Source organism: Miniopterus schreibersii, assembly GCF_964146895.1.
Source record: "Miniopterus schreibersii genome assembly, chromosome: 7".
Lineage (NCBI taxonomy): Eukaryota > Metazoa > Chordata > Mammalia > Chiroptera > Miniopteridae > Miniopterus > Miniopterus schreibersii.
In genome coordinates, this window is record NC_138108.1 from 39,686,911 (window position 1) to 39,700,068 (window position 13,158).

The 13,158-nt window shown below is 39.0% G+C and overlaps 1 long non-coding RNA gene across 1 annotated transcript in view; it reads left to right on the forward strand.

The window, feature by feature from the left end:
• The first annotated feature begins 7,951 nt into the window (after nt 1-7,951).
• Nucleotides 7,952-13,158, forward strand: part of LOC308559597 — a 63,535-nt gene continuing 58,328 nt past the window's right edge. Inside the window, exon 1 of the long non-coding RNA XR_013999180.1 lies at nt 7,952-8,135. This is a non-coding gene — a long non-coding RNA (uncharacterized lncRNA). The remainder of the gene's footprint in view (nt 8,136-13,158) is intronic.

The window sequence follows — 13,158 nt, forward strand, 5'->3', positions numbered from 1 at the left end:
CAGAAATTAAAAATACAATACCCTTTATAACCACTTAAAAAAAACACTTAAGTGTAAGTTTAATGGAATATGTATAGGATTTTTATGCTGAAAACTATGCAATGCTGATAAAATATACTGAAGAATAAATAAATGGAGCAGCACACCCTGCATATGAATTAAAAGGTTCAACATAGTAAAGATGGTCAGTTCTTTCCAAGTTGATATATAGGTTTAGCTCAATTCCTATAAAAATCCCAGCAATATTTTTTGTAGATATGGGCAAGATTATTCCAAAACTTATAAAAAGGCAAAGTAAATAAAATAGTTAAATCAACTTTTAAAAAGATTAATTAGAAAAATAAGAATAATAAGAAATAAGAATAATAAGAATAATAAGAAAAATAAGAATAAGAACTATAACATAGTAATAAGCACTGTATGCTATTGGCAGGGGAGTAGAAAATGGAACAGAATGGAAAGCTCAGAAATAGACCCACGCAAATATGCTCAACTGAATTTTGAAGCAGATGCAAAAGCTATTCAATGGAGGAAGCACAGCCATTTCAACAAATGCAATTGGACATCCACAGGCCAAAAAAAATGGACGTTGACCTAAGTCTCATACCTTATATAAAAATTAGCTTGAAATAGTCATGGGCTCAAATGTGGAGACTAAAACTTTAAGGTTTTTTAGGGGGGAAAAACTATAGAAAATCTTCAGGATTGTGGGCTAAGCAAAGAGTTCTTTGGCTTAACATCAAAAGCATGATTCATAAAAAGAAAAATGGGTAAATTAGATTTCAAAATTAAAAAGTTCTTCTCTGAGAAAGAGCCTGTTAAGAGAATTAAAAGAGAAGTTACAGAATGGGTAACGGTGTTTGCAAATCACATATTCAACAAAGGACAAATATTTAGAATATGTTTTTAAAACTGTCAAAACTCAAACAAACAAAAAATTTAAGTAGAAAATGGGCAAAAGACGTGAAGAGACATTTCACCAAAATGACAACTAAGTACATGTAAAGATGTTCATTACCATTAACATTAGGGAAATTTAGGGAAATGAAAATGAAAACCACAATGAGATATTGCTATACACCTGTCAGAATGGCTAAAATAAATTTGACAACACCAAATGCTGATGAAAAATGTGGAGGAACTGGATCACTCATACATTGCTGATGGCACTATAAAATGAGTATAGCTGCTCTGGAATATAGCTTGACAGTTTCTTAAAATATTGAACATGAAACTACCATATGACCTGTACTCCTGAGCATTTATCCCAGAGAGAAAAAGGCAATGTCCACATAAGAATGTTACAGCAGCTTTATTTGCAGTAATCAAAAATTGAAACAACCCAGATGTCCTTCAGTGGGTGAATGGTTAAACAAACAGTGGTTCATTCATACCATGAAATACTACTTAGCAATAAAAAGGAAAAATATTGATACATATTTTTATATGAATCTCCAGGGAATTAAGCAGAGTATAAAAAGCTTACCCCAAAAGGTTATATACTATGATTCCATTTATGTAACATTCTTGAAATGACAAAATTATAGAAATGAAGAAAAGGCTTGTGGCTGCCGGGAGGGGGTATTGGTAGAAGGGAAGTGGGTTTGGCTATAAAAGGGCAATATTTGGAATCATTGTGGTGATAGAAATGTTCTGTATTTTGACTGTCAGTGTGAAATGTCAATATCCTGGTTGTGATATTGTACGAAAGTTTTGCAAGATGTTGCTACCCTTTTACATGGATCTCTCTGTATTATTTCTTATAACTCCGTGTGAATCTATAATAATGTCAAAGTTAAAATATAATTCAAAAACATTAAAGCCAGATTTTAAAACAGTTTAATACTTTCATAACATTAATACAAAAAAATTACTTTGGGTTGCATTAGTATTGAGAGAGCTAAAGCAATTTGAGTTTTGATGGTATAAAATTCTTTTGACCCATTTAACTTATTATTTCTATGTGGTAAATTTCTGGATATGTTGGTTTTATGCTCTTGTTTTTTGCTTTATTTTGTTTGTTTCTTTTGAGAAACCGTATCTTAAAAATCTAGAGAATGATTTTTTTTAAAGTATAATACAACACTTGTAAAAGATTCATGATCCTTTTATAATTCAAATTATAATTGGCCCCTCTCTGCCCTAAGCTGAGTCTGTGTTAAAAAATTAGGAAAAAAGTGCTCATAGCTTGGAAAAGACTAAGTTCAGATAATTGTACTCTTGACCACAATGAACCTTAACTTTTTTACAAAATACTTTGGTCTTAAAGACAGGAAACAAAACACAGAAAACCCCACGATAACCCCCTCGCTCTGTCTTGAACGGGGTTATACTCTGAGTGAATCATATTCCTGTGCACAAGCTGCTCTACTCATTGAGGCCCCAGAGCTCTGTTTGTGACATTGCTAGTTTAAGTTCAGGAATCAGCAACAACAGGACTAATACCCAACTTTGTTCCACTTGTGCCCCAGTTAGTTGGATCAGCATGGTGGCCTGTAGGAGTATAGGCCTTGGGTGGGTCACAGGGTCTGGGTTCAACCCCACCTTTCTCATTTACAAGCCGTATGGTATTGAGAAGGTCAACTGAATTTCCTGAGCTTAGAAATTTTTATTTGTAACAAAGGAAAAATTATATCTTTTACCCAGGATTATGAGAAATAGAGATAAACTATATAAACAGGCCTGCTCATATTATGAGCTCATTAAGTGACGGTCTTACAAATCACTGTTATTTGGGCTTTGTATATGCTATGCTGTATTCCCATTTATCTTTGATTTATCTCTCGGGTTGGATGTGAGTGCCTAGAGGGCAGACACACCACCACTTCACCTTTGTAACCCTCATGTCCCTCAGGACAACGTCTTGTACTCAATAGGGGCTAAGTAAAAACAGTAGTTGACAATAAAGATGATGCTATAAGTGGAACAATTGAAGGTAATAGATCATGCTGAAGTTCCTTTGGCAAGTTTTAGTGCTTTGAAATAAACTAGGGAGCTCAGTAAAACAAATTTCATTCAGCTGCCCTAGGAATCTGCATTTTAGCAAGCTCTCTACATAATTATGATTCAGGTGGTCCGTGTGCTGATCACATTAGAGAAACCATGCTTTAGAAGGTACACCTATGTCATGCTGAGGGTTAAGTTGTAAAGAGATGCCCATGTAATACATAAAATGGCAACAAATGATCGATTAAGGGAAAATTTGGTCTACAGGGTCATTCCAAAAACCCACTTTAGCACAGAGGTGCCAACAGATATTATAAAACTAATCAAAACTTACTTTTAAAAAGTTAATTAACATGTTTTATGTCCTAGTTATCGTAGCCAAAATTATATATGTTCATGCTGTCTTTTTGGCTACAATTTGCCTAGAGAAGAGAAAATAGAAATGGAATAAAATGCCTACCGGGCATTAGGCTGCAAATACATTTCTCCCGCAGCAAAGCATCAATTTATAAAGATAACTGCAGCACATTATTCATCCGGCCCCTCCTCATTTGGCCTCACACCGGTCTCTTAGCGGGACATTTCCTCTCCCGAACTGCTGCTATTTAGGACAAAGACTTGGAACCAGTAACAGAATGACTGTAGGGGCACTACCCTAAAGCGCTTCCTTTTAATATTAGGAAGAATTGATACAAAATTAAACAAGAACTGGAGGCAAGAGTTAGGTCCTCTCTCCACTGTAGGGGCACAGGGACCATTTACAGACAGTAAAATAAAAGTAATTTTGTCCTTCATGAGAACAAGTAATATAGAAAAGAGCTGTTATTTCCTTCTGGTTTTCATTCAAAGACTTCAAAATCTTAAGATTAATGCCCATTTTCAGATGAATAATATGAAAAAAATGGGGGAACATTTTTTTGTTAGCCTATAAAACTGAAAATAATGATTTTTGATGTCTTCTCCATGCTTATATTACTTACAAAACTACTTCTACTAATATATAAATTATGTAAAATAAAATATAAAATCAGCTTACTAAGAAATCACAGTTAAGTAGAAGGTATATCACATGTGTATTCTGTATTTCAGTGATAATTCAATCATCCTTGACCCCAACATAGGTCCTACAGTGAAATAAACTGGCCCCTTTCATAGGCCATCTCAAACATTTCCTATCCTGAGAATATGAAAAAAAATTGGACTTTGAAACAAAACCCACCAACTATGTTCTTAGATCTTGATTCTACTCCAACCCTGCAATAATTACAGTAATTACAAAGATAAAGGGTAAAAGTCACAAAGTGCTGGCTGGGACATTCCAGAGCAGGAGAAAGCTTGGCGCCATTTTTATAGTTATGCCTGTTAAGATTTAATAGACGGAAAGTTTCATTAGTGAGCTGTGCTGCAATTAACTTCAAGGAGGTTCCAGACTACTGTATGTTGCTGTTACTGACAGAAAACTGTTTAGATTTCCCTCTTGAAAGAGTGTATTGGATTTTCAACACTTCAATTATAAACACGAGTAAGAGGCACAATTTTTAAAAATTTAATATAAAGGATAGTTTTTTCTTATCATAGAATACATAGTAAAAACAGACCTTTATTCTTCAGTGGACATGCCAATTGTGAGTCGTTTTTGGGGTGATTATTTAATTGTTATTATTATTGTTGTTATCATTATTTTAGACAGAATGAAGGTACAAATATTTTTGTACTTATTTTCTCCATCTCTCCTCCTAGATCTTGAAATCATGTCCTAATGGAATTGTGGCAAAGTTGGAAACTACTATTTGTCTAAATCAAAGACTTTCCTGACTGATGTACTCCACCTTTAATATAAAATGCTTGCTCTTAACTCTGACAAGTTGGCAGATGCCAGAGCATAGACTAGGGAACCCAGTGGCTTGCTGGTCTCCAGCGGCTGGTCAGATTCCGGCCAGACTTTTGGGGGTTTGAACACAGGGTTCACAGGCAAGGCTTCCCAGACTCCTACTCACTGCAAGTTAAGCTGCTGCTCCCTTTTTATGCAAACTACTAAAGGTCATCCGAGGTTATTCTCAAGAGAGTTACTGCAGTGCTCTAGGTGTTGCGTTCAGTAGACTTTCTCTATCTAGCATGTTATTTAATTTATCTGTCCCACTATGATATGGCTAAATTGTTGTGGACTTCACTGCTGTATTTTCTCGGATCAAGCAGCAGACTGCTTTGGCTCTTTAAAATGACTTGAAGAAGGAGACCTGCATTTTATGACTTTTAAATCCCGTCTTGATACTTGTTTTTCCAGTTAAAACCCACCCACCCCCTTTCGTTCTACATATGTTTCCATTAATAGGCTGCAGACTTTTTAGGTGTGGTAAGCATGTAACCCTGAGAAGCACTTTCGGAGACATGGTAACTTTTTCAGACCATAAGGATACATTTGGTGTTTGACAAGCAGTCATGGAGTGCCTAAAACACTCGAGTTTTCATTACATGGAATTATCCCCTGGACCAGTGTGTGTGCTGCTGTCCAAGGAGCACAAATGAATCAATTTTCCCCTACTTGAGTGTGAAGCCTGGAAGTGGGTGACATATTACTTTACCTTGTATCATGTGGTAACACACTGTTGCTGAATTGTAGGTGGTTGGGAGACTGTGGGCTAGCTTATTGGACTAAACGTCTCCCTGAACTTGCAGTGTCCCCCAAAGTACCACCTCGCCTTCAGCAGATGATTCTCCATGAAGTTCTAGATCCTCTATATTTTCCCTGTCCTTGAGTTCATCAGACCCAGCCACACCATGTCCCAAAGTGTAACAAGTGTGTGAAGAATGGAAAACATTGTCATGGCAGGAAATCATGCTCAGGGGTCCTGTAATCCCCCAGGAGGTTACAGAACTGGATTCATACCGTGGCACAGGGGCCACATCAGGACAGGCCCCCACACCCTTTCACACACCACGGTTTACTCCGATTCCGTCTGATGTTTTAGAAAGGTAGGTTCTGTTTCTTGGAAAAACCTCATTGGGTTTAGTTCTGAGAAAATCATTAATACCTGGATTAACGTTGGGTCAGAGTTTAAGAGATCAGTATGTTTATTTGGGTTTTATATATTTATGGTCGGTTTTAGTTTCTGCTCTTAAACACCAGCCAGCAAATTCTTGGGGTTTGTGAAGCATTGCGTCACTTTCTTTATGTCTTCTTATGACATGGTGTTTTGATCCTGCAGCTAGAAATCAGACAGAATTAAAGTCTCTTTGTCACAACTGCTTGAGCATTGACCCCAGGCGCAGTTTGTTTGCATGATGTTATATATTTTTTACCTTCTCTGTTAATCATCTTGTTTGTTTATCAGTTCTCTCACAGGAGGGCAGTTAGAAATAATTAATCTTTAAAATGCAGGTAGGCAGTGTAACATTATCAGAACTGGTTTGTGTGTGTCGGATGGATAGCTGCACTTTGCATATTTAGCTATCTTTATTGGTCTGCATTCTCATTTGAAGAAACATTTAACTTTTTATAAGCAAGGACAGTATAATATACAATACTACTAAGCCTAATATTCAAGAATGTTTTCATACATGTCTTAGTATTAATTAGGGAGCAGTTCTTGTTTGACATGTTTACTTTTAATTCTTAATAGGTTTCCAAGTAGGGTAATGCAGTAAGTACCCAGAAAAACTAACAATTATCTAGTCTAAAGAGCTTTGGATTTCACTGTAAAATTAAAATTGTGGGGAAATTGTGTTTTCATTCTACTCATATTAACCTTTTCTTATCCATATTAGCTAAAGGTTAACTTGTTCTTGCCATTTTTATGAAGTGAGAAGCAGGAACTTTGTCTTTTTATGAAAGGAAGCACGGGAGCGCCAAGCATTCATTAGAGATTGAAATTAGAAGCAACTGTGAGATTAAGTTAGACGGTAGCTCATTGTATAAGTCTAATTTGGACTTTTGTAAGTGCTGATACTAGGAAGAGTAAACGCATATGAAATTTACCTTCATTTTGCCCCCTTCTGATGCCCCTGCCCGTTGGGAAAGGGGCTGAAACTTCCCCGGAGGGAAACGCATCTCCGCAGGCGGGTGTCACCGCCCCTGCCCCCGGGGCACCGGGGATCTGTTTTCAGTGTAGCCAAAGACCAAAGAAGATTAATTCCTGTTGTTTTCGTGTTTTCATTTTTTCCCCCTGGATTTACCACCGTGTTACCAAGAGGCTAACTCAATTTCTTTCTCTGCCTCACACAATTGAACAATACAGCCAAAGGAAATATTATTAGTGTCTTTGCAAAATGGCAGAGTGTGAAAGGATTGTTAGGTTTCCAGCTCTCATTTCACGAGTAGCCCCTGGAGTGGGAGCCTCTGAAGGAGGGGAGGGGGGAGTGGCTGGCCCTCTGGGAGTAGATGGGAGAGTGAGCCCCAGCAACAACAAAGCTTTCCATAATGCACCTTCTCCCAGGAATCTGAGGAAACAAAAATGGGAAATAACTCCTGTTTATTAGATTTTTTAAAAGTCGATTGGAAACATTTTTCACCTCCCTAAAGAGAAAAAGAGAAGCCCAGTCTTTTAAAACACTAATCTCCAGTCAGTAGGGGTGAACCCTTCTCTAGAATTCATCCCATAATTTCTAAATGAGTGAACAGAAATAAGAAAGGTATTATACTACTTTATGCTGAATTAACCTCACTATGTACCACTAAAGATCTATCTCTGGAGACACATCATAAAAACCAAACACTTTTACCACCATGGCAGTATTAAAAAGTATTTCATATTTTACTATTAGGGTGTAAAATTACTAATCAAGGGTGAGAAATGACCAGAAGAAAACAGGAGAAAAAGAGCCTCATTGAAACACGCTGAAATATTACCAAGCTTTCATTGAATGCTTTCGCTTGTGTTTTCCCCTCATCTTTTAGGGCCAACACCTTGTAAATAAAAGGCAACCTGTTTAGAATAATAGAAAAACCATAGTAAATAACTGCTGCTAATGAACGAACGAATTCTATTTTGTCCAACAGAATCGTCAAGGCAGAAGAGCTTTTCTGAATGCATCATTGATTTCCATGAAGACCAAACTTCTTTCAGGTTGTGGCCCCCGTCTCCATCGCAGGATCACTTCCCTCCAGCCAACAGAAAAACGACCACCCCGGGATTAAGGGGATGATTTTGTTGCTTCTGGAAGGAGGGTGGTGAATTGATGTCTGCTTTTTAGTAAGTACAAAGAAGGCTACTTTTTGAATTAAAAAAACAAACATGCCCTATATTTGGTAAACTCGAATCTTCTGGAGCGTATTCCACAGGCCCTTGTGACCCTAGAATGTACATTAAGGACCACTCCTCCCATAGAAAGTGCTAAAAATCAGCACACTTGCATTGCATTTTGAGTTCCGTCCTGCTGTGTCTTAGGTAGGCATTGAGCCTCTCTGGTCTTTAATTTTCCCCTCTCCTGCTGTGTTCCATTCATTCTGCATGGCAAGGAAACATTGGGAGACTTAGGCCATGAGGTTGGGACCCTGTCCTTCTTGTAGAAGGTAGTACAGGCTCTTAAGTCAGACTGTATGCATTCAAATCTCAATTCTACCATTTATAATGCCTCAGTTTTCTCATCTGTAAAGTGGGAACAATAATGGTTTCTATCATGGAGGGATTAAATAAATTAACATATGTAAAGGATTTAGAACAGTGCCTGGCACAAAGTAATTACTAAGGAAATATTATTTTATGTGATTATTGCTGTCTTTCCATTCTCAGTGCAAAGGCTGCCTCCGCTCTGAGCTTTCCTGGTTTTCCTCGGCAAAGTTTTGTGCTTTGTGCATAATCCCAGTAGAGCAATTTGGTTTTTATCAACAGTTGTTGTTGTTGTTGTTTCATATTTATTTCCTCACTAGACTGTAAATCCCTTAAGGCAGGAAATAGAGAATGGTGTTCTATTGGTGTATTCCTAATAATAGCACAGTACCTGGCATTAGGTAGGTATCCAATGTTCATGAATGAATGAACACATGGATGAATTAATATTTCACTTGTTTCCCAATATGCATCCTCTCTTTCTTTAGCAATAGAGCCTCCAAATTTTAGCGAGCATATGGCTGTCCAGGCAATGACCGCATTTTCTGGCTAGGTGGGGCCATGTGGTTAAGTTCAGGCCAATGGGATGTACATGGAAGTGTGATGTTCCACTTAAGGGTTGTGCCCTTAAAGGACAGAGGTATGTCCTCTAGTTCCCCCTTTCCTCCTGCCGCTGGCTAGAATGTGGATGTGATGCTCAGATCTGGAGTAGCCATTACAGACAAGGACATGGGTAGCACTTGTCAAACATGGAATCTGTTGAGGATGACAGAGCAGCAAGATCTAACAACTCCCGGGTTCCTAATGATATGGAGCAGCTGAACCAACCCTGGACGGTTTGTGTTCAAATTTCTCTCACGTTTGGAGCCCTGTTTTGCTGTTTTTTATTCATTTTGTTGGTAGATGGATCTTTGTTTCACCAACCGAGTCTGTTTCCTAATTCACTGCCCACAGGGCTATATTTACTTGATCCCAGCCTTTTGATAATTTTCTAATGCAGATAAAATTGATAAAAATATATGTGAATTAGATTATCACATGTGATTAGAATTGAGCAAGTGTGTGAATTAAATATGGCAACAAAAAGCTTTGGTTTAACTATTTTTTTAAAAATCATTTAAACCTTATTGCCATTCTGTTCCCAGTTGCGTAGTGGTGGAGCTGACTGGTTTGAGAGAAGAGGGATGAAAGTGGGACGAAACCCTGGGTTACAGGGCTGAGTGCTCGGGGCAGGGCTTAGCCCAGGAAGTGTTTCTTTTCAAACCTCATTTGGCCGGGCAGGAGGGACAGAGTTTTTGCCCAGGCGACTCTCCTCACCTCAGCAAAACAACCTTCCTCCTTAGCCGGCACCCCAGTTGCTGAGCCCTGTGCCTGCTCTGGACAGCGAGGCCCACGGGGGAAGGGTAACTGCCCCTTTTCATCGTCTCTTACCTGTATAATGAACTCCTTTCTGACCTTCTAAGCAAGAGCTACTGAAAGCAAACTGTTTGGGTCTCTGGGTCAAGGACTCAGACTTGTGCGGTTATAAGGTGACCAGTTTTCAAGTGTCCACAAAAATTTACCAAGAGATTTACCAGGATGATGTTCCACAGGTTTTTATTGTAAAGGAAAATCATTCTGGGGAAAACTAAAAGGTATAGTAACAGCTTAATGATGATTTCCAGAAAAGTATAGAAAATAGTGATGAAACATGAATATGCAGATACACATAGGTATACTTTTAAAAGTTTTTATTAACATTTGCATGTAGAAAGTGTTTAGACCATAAGTGTACAGCCTTATATATACATTTATTATGTTATTATGGACATAAGTATACCTAATTTTTCATTTTCATGAGAGCTAAACACATCCATTTTACCAGCATACAAATAAAAAAATATTCAACATCTATTTTTAGTATCTGGAACTGCATGGTAAAATGTTGAACTACAAACAACATTTCTCATGAATAACAAACATTTTCTCCAGGGTTTCTATAATTTTACATTTGTAAGTTGAAACTAGGAGGAAGTCATATCTTCAGATGCCTAAATCTTTCAACTCAATGTTTAACAGAAATACATAAGCGGAATAGCACAACTGTGTCCATACGTAATGAGAAGCCAGAGTGATTTATCTCAGCCTTCTCTGCAACTGTCCCTTTGACAGTTTCACAGACATTCTCTCTGTCTTTAGATAAATTCCTTAACCTCTCAAAGCCTCAGTTTTCACAACTGTAGATTGGGAACGATAGCTGTGTATAAGATTGTGCTGGTTAAGTGAGATCAGGTGTAGAAAGAGGTTTTCATGATGTTTGCATGTAGGAAGACATCAATAAATGGTGTTTTGTTATTGTTATTATCAATGCCAGTATCATCTAATGCCTTAGCCCCTGGGTTTGGGAAAGCTACAGAAATACATAATTGTATCGAACTATGTAATTTTTTTCTCTCAGGAGGATGGGATAGGCCTGAAGTGAAATTGCCAAATTTATGTCCTTGACAGATGAAATATGGTTCCTCTAGCAAGAGGAGGTAAGAGAGGTACAGTTTACATGTGCGCTTCTGTTAGGACTGTTTTAAACTGATGAGTTATCATGTTGGAATTGGTGTAACCCTGAAGAGACCATTTCCAAATGGTCTTAAAGGAATGTCATGTAGCATTTATTAGAGTCACTGCAACGGGGACGCTTCCCACTTGCTTTGATTTAGTGACATTACTTCTGGTTAAAAGCCTTAGGTAAGGCCACACACAGTGGCTGGCGATTCGTATAATTAGAAGGAATGGCAGAGGCCTGTCTCTTTACGAGGAAGTTAGCAGTGACATGCAATTAAAGCAAACCGTGGGGGGAGCTGTGTAGCTGGAAGGATTGTAGTGGATTGCGTGAAATCAAACAATGTTTACAGAATTCCGTCTCCCACAAAGGATTTCTGCTTGCTTATTTTAAATAAATTTTTCCAGAGATAACTATGCTAAAAAGGCAGAACAAAGAGGACAATGTAACTCAGGCTATCGTTATTTTTTCTCCTGATTTTCTGGACTACACCAGCCAGTGGGTAAAGCTGTTTATCCACTGGACTCATGATGAGGCATCTGAGCCGTAAATTATCATGCACTTATCAGGGTGGCGTTTTCTGCTTTAAAAGACACTTTCACATCCATTACCTGTTATGATCTCTGCCACTGCATAAGGCGAGGTGAGTCATTATGATGTCCATTTCAAACAGAGAGCAATGGAAGCTGAGCTTGGAGAAGGGATTTGCACAGTGCATTTGTGGGGGAGCTCCATTAACACTCGAGTCATGTGCCTCACAGTGCAGCACTCTTTCCAGCACATGGGACCGTCTTCTCAAGCATAAACGTGCATTCTTGGTTTCTGAGCTTTGCAAGAATATGGTTTTTTCTCTCCCTAAGACACTGCAGTGGTCAGAGTACCTTGGAGAATAAACTGAAAGCTCTAGACTTTGTCCTCAGAAAAATGCACACGTGGACACACACGTAAAAATCTGCATCACCTTCAGGCCACCTCCTTCTAAAATCCGCACGGGAAATAGTTTAGAGTGTGGAGTATCCTAGTCTGGGGTTGCGGGGGCGCCTGCCGTTCTCGGGCAGGAAGAGCAAAGTCGAAGCCGTGGTGCCATGAAGGCTTATCCAGCCTTACTCAGTGCGAGGCGTTGCGGCGCATGCACCGTGTTAGTGCAAATCGCTCAGCCTTCAGTGGTGAGTGTTCCTGTTGGAACCGTTTTATAGATGAAGACACTAAAAACTCTACCAGAATTGGAAGCCTGGTGGACACTTTTTATCACTATGCTGAGCAGCCTCTCAAAGTGATAACTATCTGTCAGTGGAGGGCAATTTCCCTTGCAGCCGGCCCATGCCTGTGTGTGGTGGTGTGGCCAGGAAGTGGGGAAGGGAGTTTATAGGAGCCTCTCAGCAGCAAGGGTTCCTTGGGGAAATCCTTTTGTTGGGAGTGATGGGTTGGAACTGTTAACGGCAGCAGAAATGTGAAGTGTGAAAACTGTTGAGATACCAGGATAGAAAAGAACAGGGCAGCATCCGTTGGGTGGTCTGGTTCTCTTGGGATGTGTGTTGGATGTCCAGCTGTTGTATTAATTTTTATAGATTCCATGCTACATTCTCTTGCTAACTTGGCAAATGATTCATGGAGTTACTGAAGTGGGGTGAGTAATCTGCTCACAAGCAGAGCTGGGGCTACGGGAAAGGAAAAGGCAAGCCCTACATTTGGGGTTTCCTGAGCCATAAATAATGGCCGTGTTGCCATTCCCAACAATATGCTTCTGTCATTAATTAACTTTTATGGAAAGCTATGGTGTTCATGACTTTGGCCTCTCCCCGCTCTTGATCTATGTGGTGTTATGTGGTGTAGACAGCCGTGCTCACAGGTGGGATTTGTCTAACGGGGGAATCTGAATGAGCTAATGTGAAATGCCTGCTAATATATGGCAGGCCACTGCCTTGGGTGGGTGGGAGGGGAGAGCAGTGATGACACCCTTCCGGTTCCTGCTGATTGTTTTTCCAGCACCTACACATGAGGTCAGAATATTCAGTTGTTTGTTAGGTTAAATTTTAGGAGTGAGCTTTTTCTGTTGTTGATGAGTGCTGAGTGGTCACCCGAAGATTTGGTGGTGTGTGCTCTCTACTTGAGAGAGGGAATGATAAAGGT